We start from the raw sequence: 16,544 nt of genomic DNA on the forward strand, positions 1-16,544 counted from the left end.
TGAACTCGTGCGAGCATTTCATTTCCTAGCCCGCTGCTTTGTTAGTCGCAGCTTTTTGTTTTGTTCTTTCGGCGACGCGTCGTCCCTTTTGAATACGCTCGTCTTTTGATTTGTCTCTGCTTCAAGCGCTTCATCAGCATTCATTGGCAGCAGCAGATAACTACGAAACGTTGTGTTAACCTTATGCATGACTTTAAATTTCAGTGCACATTTCAAGCGCAGCCGGGTTTGTATTTCCAATGAACTCCAACAGCACCATCGTGAACCCTTATCTTTTACCGCATCCCGCTGAGCCAGCAGTCACATTAGAAGGTAATTATCTAGTCATTACCGATCAACACAATTCAAGAGACGCTTCGTATAAGATATCAAACACAGCTGCAGCGTGATTATATTACTGGCAATGAAACTGTATTACCATTACTTAGGACATTATGTTATTTGACATACTAGTTTCAAGGATGATGTCTAATTTGATGTATGAAATTCTTTCTGTAGCCGAGAAGTGAAATCTTTTTGTCCAAGAGATCACTGGACGCAAAAAGTGGCGCTGATATCATAAACGTTAATTTGAAAAAAAAAAAAATTCAAATGTGTGTGAAATCTTATGGGTGTGGTGAAGAAGGTGTAGTTATCAACGCCGAAACCTAGGTTAACACTAGGTCCTTTTTTCGCAATCGAGACGGGTTTCTAGTTTTTTAATATATTAACCAACGATTGCTGACGCGCTGCGATGTTGAAGGTTCTTAAATATTATGGGACTTAACTGCTACGGTCATCAGTCCCTAAGCTTACACACTACTTAACCTAAATTATCCTAAGGACAAACACACACACCCATGCCCGAGGGAGGACTCGAACCTCCGTCGGGACTAGCCGCGTTAATTTCACTTCTCTGGTGAGTTACAAACACTTTCGTATAAGTTTTGCCGGAGAGTACGCTCAACGATTAGAGAAGGCTTGCTTATCGCCCTACCAGCAGTTTACTTCTTCGCCGCTTCATTGTAATTTCCAATGAATGTTTTGGAAGTGTAGATAATCTTCAAAGGAAAGCAGAAATTATGAATATGAGAAGTAAAATTATATGAAAATTACGCTAATGTTACAATATCGTTCTTTCGGGAATCAGGAGATGATACAAGCAGCGTTGTGAAGCGCATCAGAGGAGAAAATTAACAGGAAAAACAGTAAATGATGTTTTTATGAAAGTCACTGACCGGTTTAGAACAAATGGGCTAGCTTTGAAATGCGAAAAACCACAGCTCATCCAGTTTTGCACTGTCAAAAATATCCCCTTCCCTTCGTCCTAGAATACCGACAAGAAATAGACAGGCTAAAAGTTCTAAGTTCTTCGGTGTGCATATTGATGAAAACTTAAACTGGACGAAAGGTCATATAGAACACATGCTTAAACATCTAGTTTCGATTATTTTTGCCGTAAGAATAACTGCCAATTTTGTGAATGTAGAAATCCGTTATTTGACGTATTTTGCACATTTTCATTCACTGATGTCTTATGGGATTTTCTGGGGAAACTCCTCACTTACACAAAAATTATTCATTGCACTAAGTGAAGTAATTATAATTAAGTGTGGGATCCACACAATTATGTCTTGCAGGCATCCCTTTAAGCACCTTGGATTATTAACCAAAGCTTTTAGAGCAAGGGTGCTAAAGCTTTTAGCTTACCTACCCCGCATTGGAAGATGCGTGCACACACACACACACACACACACACACACACACACGCGCGCGCGCACACACACACACACACACACACACAAGAGAGGTGTGGAGTCATGAGAGGATGAATAATATAGTGTAACAGGAATTTCAGCTTGAAAATGTTCAATTTTTAACTTTACGTAAAAGGAATTGTATATAATTTTATTCTATCGATCGTGTCATAGATGCTAACTTCCTGGACCGCATCGATACTTGCTGTGGGCTGCAAGCGACCCGTGGGTTGGACGGCCCTGCTTTAGAGCGATATTTATAAAAATAACACTATAAGGAAAAATGATCTGCTTTCCCCTTTAATCAGTATAACTATAGCACAGAAATTTGTGAAATATGCAATTTTAAAACTCTTTGAGAATCTATCAATAGGTACAAAATGACTGACAGCAGATGTGTTTTCTAATGTAGATTAAAGATTTTTCACTTAGTAACTCCTCCTATATCATGGAGGAATTCTTGAACGGAAATAATTAGTCCTTTATACAGAAAATAAAACCTACAACTGCCCAACATGAGGTTTTCCATTAAAAAAGTGTTCTGTGTTTGTTCAGTTGACACGTCGACATAATAACGTTTATCATTAATATTGTAAGATAGCAAGAACTATGCCCCTTACATGAAGTCATTAAAGATCACCTAACTCACGTTGAGCAAACAGTAGGGCTGAACAAAAATGACGGACAAGGCACAATGCATCTTGTAGAGGGTATAGTATGGACGTATTAGAATAATTAATGTAGGGTGATGGTTTTAAAGTAATTCACACGACATGAAAAGTTTGTGGAAACACGTCGATTTACTGGAGGCTAGTTCATCTCAGGGAAGTACCCAGAAATGACCGCGGCGCGCGGCTGGGGAGCGGCGAAGGGAAACGACAATAGGTAGCTTAGGGCGGCTCAAGCTCTGAGAAAACGGTAACGGGGCATGGCGTCCAGCTGCCTTAAGATGAGTGACAGTGAGTGGGTGGTTGACCCCGACTCCATGCTGGTGTACCGGGAACTTGTATGCCTGTTGATAAATGTCCATCGTTCCGTTTTCAGTGAATCATGCGAGAAAGCTGCGCAAAGCTGTGGTGGAGCGGTCAACATAGGTCCAAATATGCGTGTTTGTGACTACAGCAACTTCACGCTGAATTCACGGTCTGCAGAGTCTGAAGTAAATCAGGTGAAGAGCGACAGAACGAAATACGCCAGCCTCCGATGGGAACGTAGGACCATGGAATTTGAAGTACTCTCCTAGGAGTCAGAATTCCGAAAAAAATTGGTGTTTGTGCAGACGCTAACCTTGATGGGTGGCCTGGGAGGAGCTAAATAGCAGAAGTTGAGAGGAAGGGAAATTTTGTGGGAATTTGTTCACTTCCCAGAGCAGGCATTGGTCGGCGCTGGGAAGCGACGCATAATTAACGCGACTTGCACTGCAACTGGCGTAAGTGATTTTGCTGGAGGGGAAACCGAGGCAAAGAGCGGACTGGGAGAAGTCCCTGTAGAAGTCTTCCGTTCCCAGTTTGCCTAGAGTGCAGACGTGGCGTTCTTTACTCAGCTTGCCTGAGAAAGAGTGAGCATCTCTGCAGTTTAGGACCTAGCAAATGGAACGATTGAGCTTAGAAAGTTTTCGTTCAGCTATGTACTGAGCAAGATAGCTAGGAGTGAATAGACGAGCGCAGCCTTGCAGCACCACGAGGTCGGCCGACGTCTGCACAACGACACCGCTCCGCCACGCTGAATTCGGTGATATTGCGCCCGCTCCGGCCACTGATTAATTTGCTGGATCACGTCGGCCAAGTTTCCACGAGGGTTTCATGGGCCGTGTATTGTAGAATTCTTCTCGCACTTCGCATTACGCCTGGGTCAGTCGATAGGAATTACTTTTAATTTATCGCGCTTTACTCCACGCAAACGCAATTTATTACCACTGCCTGTTAGGACAGTCATGTAATGTGATGATTGAAGGTCATGAGTTAAAATAAATCTGTGCTAATCGACTGCATCCGTTTTCAATCAAGTAGTTGATGCCAAGTCACTTTCTTACTTAATTTTATGTTCAACATTTGCATCTGGTGTTCAATAGCTGAATATAACATCAATGTGCACCCCTTTGTTATTAAAAGGTATCAATTCTGAACCAATTAATGTCAACACTACCACCGCAGTTCGATCAGGAGTCACAGGGCCTTATTACTTTCTTTGCGTTATCTGACATTGCGGCAGTTTTGCACTCTCTGTTGATCTGTTAGTCAATTACCTGGGGTGAACACACACCAAAACCAGATAAGTGACGGGTGGTGTGTTACAATATGATTTATGGAACACATAACCAATATCCAAGTAACTTCTCTTATCATACAATTACATAGCCTTACAAATTATTTCTCTATGATGTTGTGGTAAAGCGAAAGAGGTGATTACAATCCGAGGGAAAGTGGCGTGTACAATTACCATGAGGGCCAGCTCCAGGTAAACACAACTCATTAGCATGATCTCAATGGAGAGAAGTGATCAGATGTGAACGCGCTTCAGGTGCTATCCATCGTAAAGTATTGCTCAGTTGTGTGGGACCCCAACCAAATAAGACTAACTGAGGATGTTGACCGTATGTAGGGAACTGCAGCACAAATGGTCACATATTTGATTCACCCATAAGGAACCGCCGCGCAGATGCTGACAAAACTGTATTGGTAGACTTTTGAAGATAGACGCAAGCAATCCCGTGAATGCCTACTTACAAAATTTCGTGAATTAACTTTAAGTAAGGAATATACTACAACCCCACACGTATTGCGAAGACAAGGTTAGATTAATTGCAGTGTGTTTAGAAGAGTCTAAGCAATTATTCTTCTGTTGCTCCATAGGCGAATGGAATCTTAGTAAATTGTACAGTAGGAAGTACCCTCTGTCATCCACTTGCGGAGTATAGCTGTAGATGTAGTATGTCTGCAGAGGATCAACGACGATGGTACTCGGAGTTGACTGTCTGAACAGGTAAACGTAATGTACTGCACGTAAACTGGAGGAAGATGCATTATTGTTTGAATAAACTGGAAACAACAACCAGTGTCAAACATCTGGTTCAGATTAAACGTGGACAGAACAAAATGGTTCAAATGGCTCTGAGCACTATGGGACTTAACATCTATGGTCATCAGTCCCCTAGAAGTTAGAACTACTTAAACCTAACTAACCTAAGGACATCACACACATCCATGCCCGAGGCAGGATTCGAACCTGCGACCGTAGCGGTCACGCGGTTCCAGACTGAAGCGCCTAGAACCGCACGGCCACAACGGCCGGCTTGTGGACAGAACAAAAAAATCTAGTTCTAGGAAAGGTAGATACCAGATAGAGATTCATTGGAAGATCCCTCAGGAAGTACATCTACGGAGGAGGTACGTGACAAAACTCATTCGATAAATTCTTGGGTATTACTCACTGGTCTGGGACTTTTGCCAGGTTGGAATAATTAAAAAAAAAAAAGCAAAGATTGAAGGAAGAGCTGTGCATAGGGTCACTGTACCGTTAAATAGTCATCAAGTTGAAGTTATTCTTGATTTTCAATTCTTATTACTCCCACATAGCTTTTGAAAATATCGTAGATCGGTCTTCTGCCTCCGTATTTTGTTGCGATTCATTCTTAACACGTAAAGTTTACAAGATGCGCAGGGTCACTACCAGTCTAGAGCTTGCAAAATTTCCATGGAAGACTTTTGCTACAACTCCTGAGTGCAGCGTCCCTTCCAGCTTTTTCTGAGACCAACTTGATATTCATCGATATTCATTGAATTTCTCTTCAGTAATAACTGCAGACAAACTGAAGAGAAAGAAATATCGCCAGCAAGTGGACATGTTTCTGGACGGAGAGTCTTGACCATTGACAGTGGTGAGAGCAAAAACACTTTACTTTCAAAAAGTAATTTTGTTTGAATATACAGGGTGTTTCACAAGTCATGTTACAGACTTCTAGAGGTTGTGGAGGATACTTAGTAGACAAAGTTTTACCCAGTAACCCATGTCTGTAAACGGTTCACTTCCATGTTACAAGGAAAACAAGAGCTATTCAGTCACGCTCTAGATGTTACGCAGTTCGCCTGTTATGGAAAGATAATCACATTCATGACTTTTCCGATGACGCGATGTCACGTGACGTCCTCTGCTTCCATCTGCCTTATTCTCATGCTTCCTGGTGATGAGTCAGTTGACATGAGCTGACTGCTACTGCAATAATAGGACGTCTCAGTACACGTTTGCAGAGTTCAGTGATATGTTGTTAATTTACGGTGAAGCTCGCCCTAACGGGACTTTTATATCACAAGTATTTTCCAAGTCATGTAACTCCACCTCATTCCATGTTTGCCATAGCAGAAAAACAGCTGCGGGAAAGTGGAAAATTCACATGCGATAGAGCAAACCGTGGTGCTCCAAGAAAGTGGCTGACTGTCGTATTGGAACAGAAAGTGCTTCATCAAACTGAAGAGTACCCAACGACGAACACTCGAGCCGTTGCACGTCACTTGCACGTGCCTCACCCGCCTGTCTAGCGTATTCTGCATGAACAGCAACTCCACCCATAACACGCTCAGAAGGTACGAGCCATGCTCCCGGCGGATTTTGTGCCACATGTCAATTTTTGTACAAGGATTTTACACCGTTGTGTGAATTTTCCTGTTTCCTGTTTACCGACAAAGCATAGTTCAACAGGGAAGGTGTTCTGAACGCTCGAAGTAGCCACATTTGGGATCGAAAATCCCAAAACCAAGTGTATACGAAGATTTCAGCACACTTCGGCGTCAATGTCTGGGCAGGTATGTGCCATGGTCGTTTGACTGGGCTGTACATCCTGCCTCCCCACATAACGACTGGCAGGTACTTGACAGTCATGCAACACGTGCTGGCGGAGATTTTGGAAGATGTGCCGTTGAACTTTCGGCACGAATTGTGGTTCGAACACGATGGCGCCGCAGTACGTTTTGCAGTTCGCGTCCAAAACCATCTGAACGTAGTCTACGGAGACGGGTGGAGCGGGCGAGGTGGACCACATGCTGGGCCATGAAGATCCCCAGATTATACCTCTTTGATATTTTTCTTTTGAGGCTATATGAAAAGTCGTGTTTACGAAAGCCCTGCCCAGTCGGAGGAACATCTGGTTGTACGGATCATGGCTGCGGCAGAAGTGATAAACCATACACCACTCATGTTGGACAGAGTTTGTGCAAACTTAATGCGCAGACACAATGTATGCACCGAACTTGGTGGTCGTCATATCGAACAGTTATAATATGACGGTAAATGGGAGTAAAATTCGTACATCTTGTTTTCCTTGTAACATGGAGACGAACCGTTTCCGGACATGAGTTCCTGTGTAAAACTTGATCTACTAGGTCCTCTCTACAACCTCTAGAAGTGTGTAACATGAATTGTGAAGCATCCTGTATATTCCTCAGTTTCGGTTTATTGTTTCCATTCAGCATGAAAATACTGCACATAATATTGGAACTGTGAATTATTTGTTAATTCGGAAGTGCTGTTCTCGTAGATACCATTCTTATTCCCAGTTTCTCCCATACACAACTTATTCCTCCGAATATGCATTACATTTGTAATATAAACCATACAATAGTAAAATTTTAACCGAAAACAATTTCAGTACAATGACTGCAATTAACTGCTCTTTCTCTATGTGTATGATTAAATAACGGTGATAATGAGCTCAATTAAACGAAATGAGTTCAGCGCAATGGGACTAATAACAAACGTTATTTGCATCGGGGAGAGCTTTTAATAATTGAATTAAGTTCTGTTAGCAACAGTATTTTATGGTACTCCATCGGATTGCAATTAATTTTCAACAGAATTTCAAGTATTTAGAGAGCATATGCTTTCATGTGCAATGAACCATGTCTCTATAATTTAATAAACAAGGAGGAGAAGCAAGGGGTGTTTTCAGAAAAAGTGTACTGTCAAAAGGCGAAGTCACTCTTCCTCACAGGAGGATCACACGGCAAAGGGATTTTTGTAATTTTTTGTATTTATGGTACCTGAAGTTCAGAACGCAGATATTAATCACCCGAAATAGTTCGATGCAACTCTCAAAAATTCTCGAGAAAATCGACACTGAAGTTTGCCGACCGTCATTAATATGCTACAGCAACGTCGGAATCTCGATAGGCGGTGTTGCTTTGTGGTAGAATGTTCACCTAACACACAGGGGTTTTAGGTTCGATTCACAGCTGATGAAAATTTTTGAACAGAGTTACGGATCCAATATCAGTTCCGTGAATTTCAAACCCATGAAGTTGGAAAAGATTCAGTAGCGCTCGAGACTTGTAATCGCTGGTTCGTGTTTCGTTCCGGTCATTACTGTTTCGTAGTTTTTGTTAGTTCAGTTCGAATACTTACGTCTTGTAAATACAAAATTCATCAAATACATGCTAAAGAACAGGTATGTAATTGCTGCTTTTTGAAAAATATTTTTTTCATTGCAAATATGCAGGGTGTTACAAAAAGGTACGGCCAAACTTTCAGGAAACATTCCTCACACACAAAGAAATAAAATATGTTATGTGGACATGTGTCCGGAAACGCTTACTTTCCATGTTATAGCTCATTTTATTACTTCTCTTCAAATCACATTAATCATGGAATGGAAACACACAGCAACAGAACGTACCAGCGTGACTTCAAACACTTTGTTACAGGAAATGTTCAAAATGTCCTCCGTTAGCGAGGATACATGCATCCACCCTCCGTCGCATGGAATCCCTGATGCGCTGATGCAGCCCTGGAGAATGGCGTATTGTATCACAGCCGTCCACAATACGAGCACGAAGAGTCTCTACATTTGGTACCGGGATTGCGTAGACAAAAGCTTTCAAATGCCCCCATAAATGAAAGTCAAGAGGGTTGAGGTCAGGAGAGCGTGGAGGCCATGGAATTGGTCCGCCTCTACCAATCCATCGGTCACCGAATCTGTTGTTGAGAAGCGTACGAACACTTCGACTGAAATGTGCAGGAGCTCCATCGTGCATGAACCACATGTTGTATCGTACTTGTAAAGGCACATGCTCTAGCAGCACAAGTATAGTATCCCGTATGAAATCATGATAACGTGCTCCATTGAGCGTAGGTGGAAGAAACTAAAATGAGCTCTAACATGGAAATTAAGCGTTTCCGGACACATGTCCACATAACATCTTTTCTTTATTTGTGTGTGAGGAATGTTTCCTGAAAGTTTGGCCGTACCTTTCTGTAACACCCTGTATATTCTTAATTACTGATCTTTCATAAAATATTGTTAAAATAAAAAAAGACGTTCTTTTTCATTCTTAGGTGTTTTAAGACAAAGAAACGTTCATGAAACATGCACTTTCGTTTGGCGGGGCTGGAAACTGAACCTGTACCACACCCGCGATAGGAGAGCGTTCTAACACAAAGCCACCCGACCTCTCCAGAAAAACCTGACGATCGGAAAAATTTTAAAATCGATTTTCTTGAGAATTTTCGAGAGTTGCATTAAAATGCGTTTGATGGTTGCTATATATGTTCTGAATCTGACGTATCATGAATATGAAAAGATACAGAACTGTGTTTCCGGTGCAGAATTTTGCACACGAACTGACTTCGTGACTGTATACCATAAATGTTCGATGGAATTCATGTCGTGCGATCTGGGTGACCAAATCGTTCGCACGAATCGTCCAAAATGTTCTACAAACCAATCGCGAACGATTGTGACAGATGACAAAAAAATGGTTCAAATGGCTCTGAGCACTATGGGACTCAACTTCTGAGGTCATTAGTCGCCTAGAACTTAGAACTACACTCCTGGAAATGGAAAAAAGAACACATTGACACCGGTGTGTCAGACCCACCATACTTGCTCCGGACACTGCGAGAGGGCTGTACAAGCAATGATCACACGCACGGCACAGCGGACACACCAGGAACCGCGGTGTTGGCCGTCGAATGGCGCTAGCTGCGCAGCATTTGTGCACCGCCGCCGTCAGTGTCAGCCAGTTTGCCGTGGCATACGGAGCTCCATCGCAGTCTTTAACACTGGTAGCATGCCGCGACAGCGTGGACGTGAACCGTATGTGCAGTTGACGGACTTTGAGCGAGGGCGTATAGTGGGCATGCGGGAGGCCGGGTGGACGTACCGCCGAATTGCTCAACACGTGGGGCGTGAGGTCTCCACAGAACATCGATGTTGTCGCCAGTGGTCGGCGGAAGGTGCACGTGCCCGTCGACCTGGGACCGGACCGCAGCGACGCACGGATGCACGCCAAGACCGTAGCATCCTACGCAGTGCCGTAGGGGACCGCACCGCCACTTCCCAGCAAATTAGGGACACTGTTGCTCCTGGGGTATCGGCGAGGACCATTCGCAACCGTCTCCATGAAGCTGGGCTACGGTCCCGCACACCGTTAGGCCGTCTTCCGCTCACGCCCCAACATCGTGCAGCCCGCCTCCAGTGGTGTCGCGACAGGCGTGAATGGAGGGACGAATGGAGACGTGTCGTCTTCAGCGATGAGAGTCGCTTCTGCCTTGGTGCCAATGATGGTCGTATGCGTGTTTGGCGCCGTGCAGGTGAGCGCCACAATCAGGACTGCATACAACCGAGGCACACAGGGCCAACACCCGGCACCATGGTGTGGGGAGCGATCTCCTACACTGGCCGTACACCACTGGTGATCGTCGAGGGGACACTGAATAGTGCACGGTACATCCAAACCGTCATCGAACCCATTGTTCTACCATTCCTAGACCGGCAAGGGAACTTGCTGTTCCAACAGGCAATGCACGTCCGCATGTATCCCGTGCCACCCAACGTGCTCTAGAAGGTGTAAGTCAACTACCCTGGCCAGCAAGATCTCCGGATCTGTCCCCCATTGAGCATGTTTGGGACTGGATGAAGCGTCGTCTCACGCGGTCTGCACGTCCAGCACGAACGCTGGTCCAACTGAGGCGCCAGGTGGAAATGGCATGGCAAGCCGTTCCACAGGACTACATCCAGCATCTCTACGATCGTCTCCATGGGAGAATAGCAGCCTGCATTGCTGCGAAAGGTGGATATACACTGTACTAGTGCCGACATTGTGCATGCTCTTTTGCCTGTGTCTATGTGCCTGTGGTTCTGTCAGTGTGATCATGTGATGTATCTGACCCCAGGAATGTGTCAATAAAGTTTCCCCTTCCTGGGACAATGAATTCACGGTGTTCTTATTTCAATTTCCAGGAGTGTAGTTTAACCTAACCAACCTAAGGACATCACACACATCCATGCCCGAGGCAGGATTCGAACCTGCGACCGTAGCGGTCTCGCGGTTCCAGACTGCAGCGCCTAGAACCGCACGGCCACTTTGGCCGGGTATATGATGACATGTTTGGGAAGATGATGTCCATGAATGGCTGCAAATGGTCTCCAAGTAGCCGATCATAACCATTTCCAGTCAGTGATAAGTTCAGTTGGACCAGAAGGTCCAGTCCGTTCGTGTAGACACAGCCCATACCATTATGGAGCCACCAGCAGCTTGCACAGTGCCTGTTGACAACTTGAGTCCGTGGCTTCGTGGGGTCTGCGCCACACTCAAACCTTACCATCGGCTCTTACCAACTGAAATCGGGACTCAGGTAACGTTTTCCAGTCGTCCGTGCTGGTGGCAAAGGCACTCGCGTCGGTCGTCTCCTGCCATACATAGCCCATTGACGCCAAATTTCGCCGCACTGTCCTAATAGATACGTTCGTCGTACGTCCCACATTGGTTTCTGCAGTTATTTCACGCAGTGTTGCTGCTTTCGATCGTCAAGTGAAGGTCGTCATTACATTGTCCGTGGTCAGAGGTCATGTCTGAAATGTGGTATTCTTGACACTGTGGATCTCGGAATACTGAATTCCCTAACGATTCCCAAAATGGAATGTCCCATGCACCTAGCTGCAGCTACCATTCCGCGTTCAACGTTTGTTTATTCCCTTCGTGCAGCCACAATCGTGTCGGAAACCTTTTCACATGAATCATCTGAGTACAAATGACATCTCCGATGATGCACTGCCCTTTTATGCCTTGTGTAAGCGATTCTACTGCCGTCTGTGTATATGTGATTATCGGTATCCCATGAATTTCGTGACTTCAGTGTATAAAAGCAAATAATTTGTTGAAGAAGAACAGAGGGAAAATATTTTTTGACAGTAGACTTTTTCTGAAAACAGCCCTTGCTTCTCCTGCTTGCTTATTAAATTATAGACTCATGGTTCATAGCACAGTGAAAGCGATGCAGGAGGTCCACAATAACCTTAGCGTTGATTGGCGACTCCATGTTGTCCTGTGCACCACGACCAGATAACAGGTTTACTTGAAAAAAAGAGACAGCATTGGTCGTATAGTGACAACAGTGCATCCCAATTTAAGTTATACAATATAGCACTGAAGATGGTCACTCAGTGACAGAAAATCGATTTTGCAATAGTAAAAAAAATATACGACCAATGCTGTCTCTTTTTTTCAAGTAAACCTTAGCGTTGTTCACTACTGTCATGATGCCTTCGACTACCACCACAGATCCGTTGGAAGGCCAGTTCAGTATATCCCACAGCATAATTCTGCCCCCACTGGCCTGCATCTGTGGTGTGACGTATGTTTCGTGCAGCCATTCGTCTGGATGACGGCGTGAAATGACCCATTCATTCGACAGGTGACACGTTTCTAGTGATCCACGGTGAAAACTCAGTGAAGCTGTGCCCACTCCGGTCATAGCTGACGATGTCGTTGGGCCAACACAGGAACTTGTAGGGGTCGTGTGATGTGGAGCTCCATGTTCAACAATGGCCTTTGAATGATGTGCTCCGAAACATTTGTACCTGCACCAGCACTGCATTCTGTCATCAGATCTGCCACAGATCGCTGCCTATCCTGGATTACGCAAAAAATGGTTCAAATGGCTCTGAGCACTATGGGACTTAACTTCTGAGGTCATCAGTCCCCTAGAACTTAGAACTACTGAAACCTAACTAACCTAAGGACATCACACGCATCCATGCCCGAAGCAGGATTCGAACCTGCGATCGTAGCAGCAGCGCGGTTCCGGACTGAATCGCCTAGAACCGCTCAGCAACAGCGGCCGGCGGTACGTCAACAGGCGATCAGCTTCAGCATTTCAGAGATTATCGTTTCCAGCCGCAGCGCCACAACAGTGAGCCCTTTGTCAAAACATTATATCAGTGGATTTTCACATTTGCGACCCGTATCTTCGCTATAATTACTGCTCATTCGTCTCTCTTCCGCTCCATTCTTTCCTTACTGCATCACGTGCCCGGAACATTACCTGGAGGCATTCAACCTCGCGGTGGGCAGTGATCGTAATGTTTTGGCTCATCAGTGTACAGCTTCCACAGATTAATGTGACGAGGTGTACAAAGTCTGAATAACCACCTGCGAGACGTGCAGGAAGGGAGTCAGTGAGGCTATGGAAGGTACCGACAGGGATGTGGAGTCATGCCGATTCCAGTTCCGTGGCCAGCTACACTAGGTTCCTCGGTTGACGGTCTGTAGTCCGAAGAGCGCGATCGAGGTGGTCGCATAGAATCTCGATTGGGTTTAAGCCCGGGGAATTTGGTGGCAAGTGGAGAACTCATCCTGGTGATTTTCGAACCATGCATGTACACTGCGAGCTGTGTGACACACAGCATTGCCCTGCTCGTAGATTCCATCGTGCCGAGGAAAAACAAATCGTATTTAGGGGTAGAATGGTACCCAAAGATAGATGCGTACTTTTGTTGACCCATTGTGCCTACCACAATGTCGAGATCACCCAGGGAATAACACGAAGGGATTCCCGTGAGAACATTCCCCTGACCATATCGCTCCCTACTCCGGCCTGGACATTTCCGACGATTGTTGCAGGCTGTTTGTTTTCAGATTTTTCACGCTGATAGAGAATAAACGTGATTCATCCTAAAAGGCCACCTGTTGCTACTGAGTGAGCGTCCAGTTGCGGTATTATCGTGCAAATCCAAGCCGGTGGTGAACATCAGTCAGCATGGGTGCACGAACCAGGCACCTGCTTTGGAGGCTCATACGCAGCAACGTTCGCTGAACAGTAGTTGAGGAGAGGTTCGTAGCTCTTTGGTTCACCTGGGCGGTCAGTTGCTCAAGAGTTGCACGTCTGTTCACCCTTAAGCATTTGCGCAGCCATCATCCACCCCTATCATCTGTGGCTCGTGGTGCACCTAGTCCCTCAGCTCCGGTTTTGGATAGCGCCATTTTGACATGTAAGTTGTACTTTTACCACGACGGCAAACGAACAAATTACAAAGGAAGGATTCCACCCTTGGTCCGAAAGCCAATGACCATGTTCTTTCGGACGTCAGCTAAATCGCACTGTTTCCGCATCAAGACAACGACAACATCGTTTTCTGCGTCCCCCGGCACGCCTTATATACCCTCCACTGATAGTGCTGCTACCTGCCGTCAGTGAATGGTTACTGCGCATTGACGTCGAACGTAGGCGGTTGTTACATAAGTGAGACTGGACCGTTTAGAATGTTCCCGCATTCCTCTCTACTCTGTTAATGTACAGGGAGGTTATAATTAAAATTTCGCTATTTGAGATAGTGTACACGGAAAGCTCTTTGCCTTATTGCTACCCAAAACGACTTTCTGAACACCTCAGTACGAGCTCTAATTTCTCTTATCATTGAATGGTGACCATTGTGCGATTTGAAAGTTGTTGGTAATAATATATGCTCTAAATCCTCGTCGAAGATCGGATTTCGGAATTTAGTGAGCAACCCCTTCCGTTTAGCGCGTCGTCGATCTGCAAGTGTGTCCCACTTCAAACTTTCACTGAGATTTGTAACACTCTCGCAATGGCTAAATGTACCAGTCACGAATCTTGCCGCCCTTCTTTGGACCTTCTCAATCTCTTGAATCAGACCCAACTGGTAAGGGTCCCAAACAGTACTCTAAGACTGGACGAACTAACGTATTGTAAGCAATGTCCTTTGTTGAAGGACTGCATCGCTTCAAGATTGTAACAATAAACAGTACATTTCGCGCAAGGACCACGAAGGTAAGAGAAATTAAGGCTCATGCGGGAGCATATAGATAGTCGTTTTTCCCTCTCTCTGTTTGCCAGTGGAACAGGAAAGGCAATGACTAGTAGTGGTACAGAGTGCCTTCCGCCACGCACCGTACGGTGGCTTGCGGAGGATCTACATCTACATCTACATCCATACTCCGCAATCCACCCGACGGTGGGTGGCGGAGGGTACCTTGATTACCTCTATCGGTTCTCCCTTCTATTCCAGTCTCGTATTGTTCGTGGAAAGAAAGATTGTGTGTATGCCTCTGTGTGGGCTCTATGATTTTATTCTCGTGGTCTCATCGCGAGATATACGTAGGAGGGATCAATATACTTACTGCTTGACTCCTCAGTGATGGTATGTTCCCTAAACTTCAACCAAAGCCCGTACCGAGCTACTAAGCGTCTCTCTTGCAGAATCTTCCACTGGAGTTTATCTATCATCTCGGTAACGCTTTCGCGATTACTAAATGATCCTGTAACGAAGCGCTCTGCTTCCCGTTGGATCTTCTCTATATCTTCTATCAACCCTATCTGGTACGGATCCCACACCGGTGAGCAGTATTCAAGCAGTGGGCGAACAAATGTACTGTAACGTACTTCCTTTATTTTCGGACTGCATTTCCTCAGGATTCTTCCAATGAATCTCAGTCTGGCATCTGCTTTACCGACGATTAATTTTATATGGTCATTCCATTTTAAATGACTCCTAATGCCTACTCCCAGATAATTTATGGAATTAACTGCTTCCAGTTGCTGACCTGCTATATCGTAGCTAAATGATAAAAGATGTTTCTTTCTATGTATTCTCAGCACATTACACTTGCCTACATTGAGGTTCAATGTGGATGTGTGTGGATGTGGAAGCCAAAGTACGCGTCGTTTTATTTTCATCCATCACCGTGCCAAGTTCGACGGTGTCAGACAGAGACATATGGCGGGTTCGCGGTTCCGTCAGGGAATACAGTTCTCCTGAGCTTTTACGCATCCACATACCTTCGATTTGGCTCCTGTTTTGATTATTGTTTTGTTTTTAGTTCACAGTTATGTTTTTTAGCCTCATAAAGCATATTCCTTCCGGCACGCTTTCGCAGATATGCGGGGGGATCAAAACGTTTTGGCGCATTTTATGTGAATGATCGGACGACGCCGAGGGAGGGAACGTAATAAAGTGTGGCGCGGCTTCTGGTAACGTAATGGAAGTGGGAAGGCCACTTCTTCGCCGGCCCGTCATATTTACTGAGTGGCGGCGCCGAGGAAACGGGGTCAGCCGTAGGCAGAAGGCAGGCAGAGCGGAGAGCGGGCCCGCAGCCCCCACGGCTGCGACGCGTTGAATGGAGCCTGGGGACGGCGCGCGGCATGCATATTTCATGGCGCGCCGCCCCGCCTAGCCTCGCCTTCTGGAAACGCTGCCCGCTGCCAACCGCCGCCATCTCCACACCGCTCCCTCCCTAAGTAAATACACCCAACTACCTGCCCGCCACCACTTAACTACTGCTCCCTTGCAGCGCTTCGTTACGAGCAAACTCCCACGATATTACGTTAAGATCGATGACGGCATCTATGCTAAAAGACTGCTCTGGTGACAGTACTAATAAAGTCCAATAATTTAAGACAGAGTTATTTGCCGGCCGGAGTGGCCATGCGGTTCTAGGCGCTACAGTCTGGAGCCGAGCGACCGCTACTGTCGCAGGTTCGAATCCTGCCCCGGGCATGGATGTGAGTGATGTCCTTAGG

The 16,544-nt window shown here is 45.4% G+C and overlaps 1 protein-coding gene across 1 annotated transcript in view; it reads left to right on the top strand.

Moving 5' to 3' along the window:
- LOC126253174 (neprilysin-1-like) overlaps positions 1-16,544 on the top strand; it is a 615,357-nt gene that overhangs the window by 273,587 nt on the left and 325,226 nt on the right. The gene's annotated exons all lie outside the window — the stretch shown is intronic.

Source organism: Schistocerca nitens, chromosome 4 (assembly GCF_023898315.1).
Source record: "Schistocerca nitens isolate TAMUIC-IGC-003100 chromosome 4, iqSchNite1.1, whole genome shotgun sequence".
In the NCBI taxonomy this organism is placed as follows: Eukaryota; Metazoa; Arthropoda; class Insecta; order Orthoptera; family Acrididae; genus Schistocerca; species Schistocerca nitens.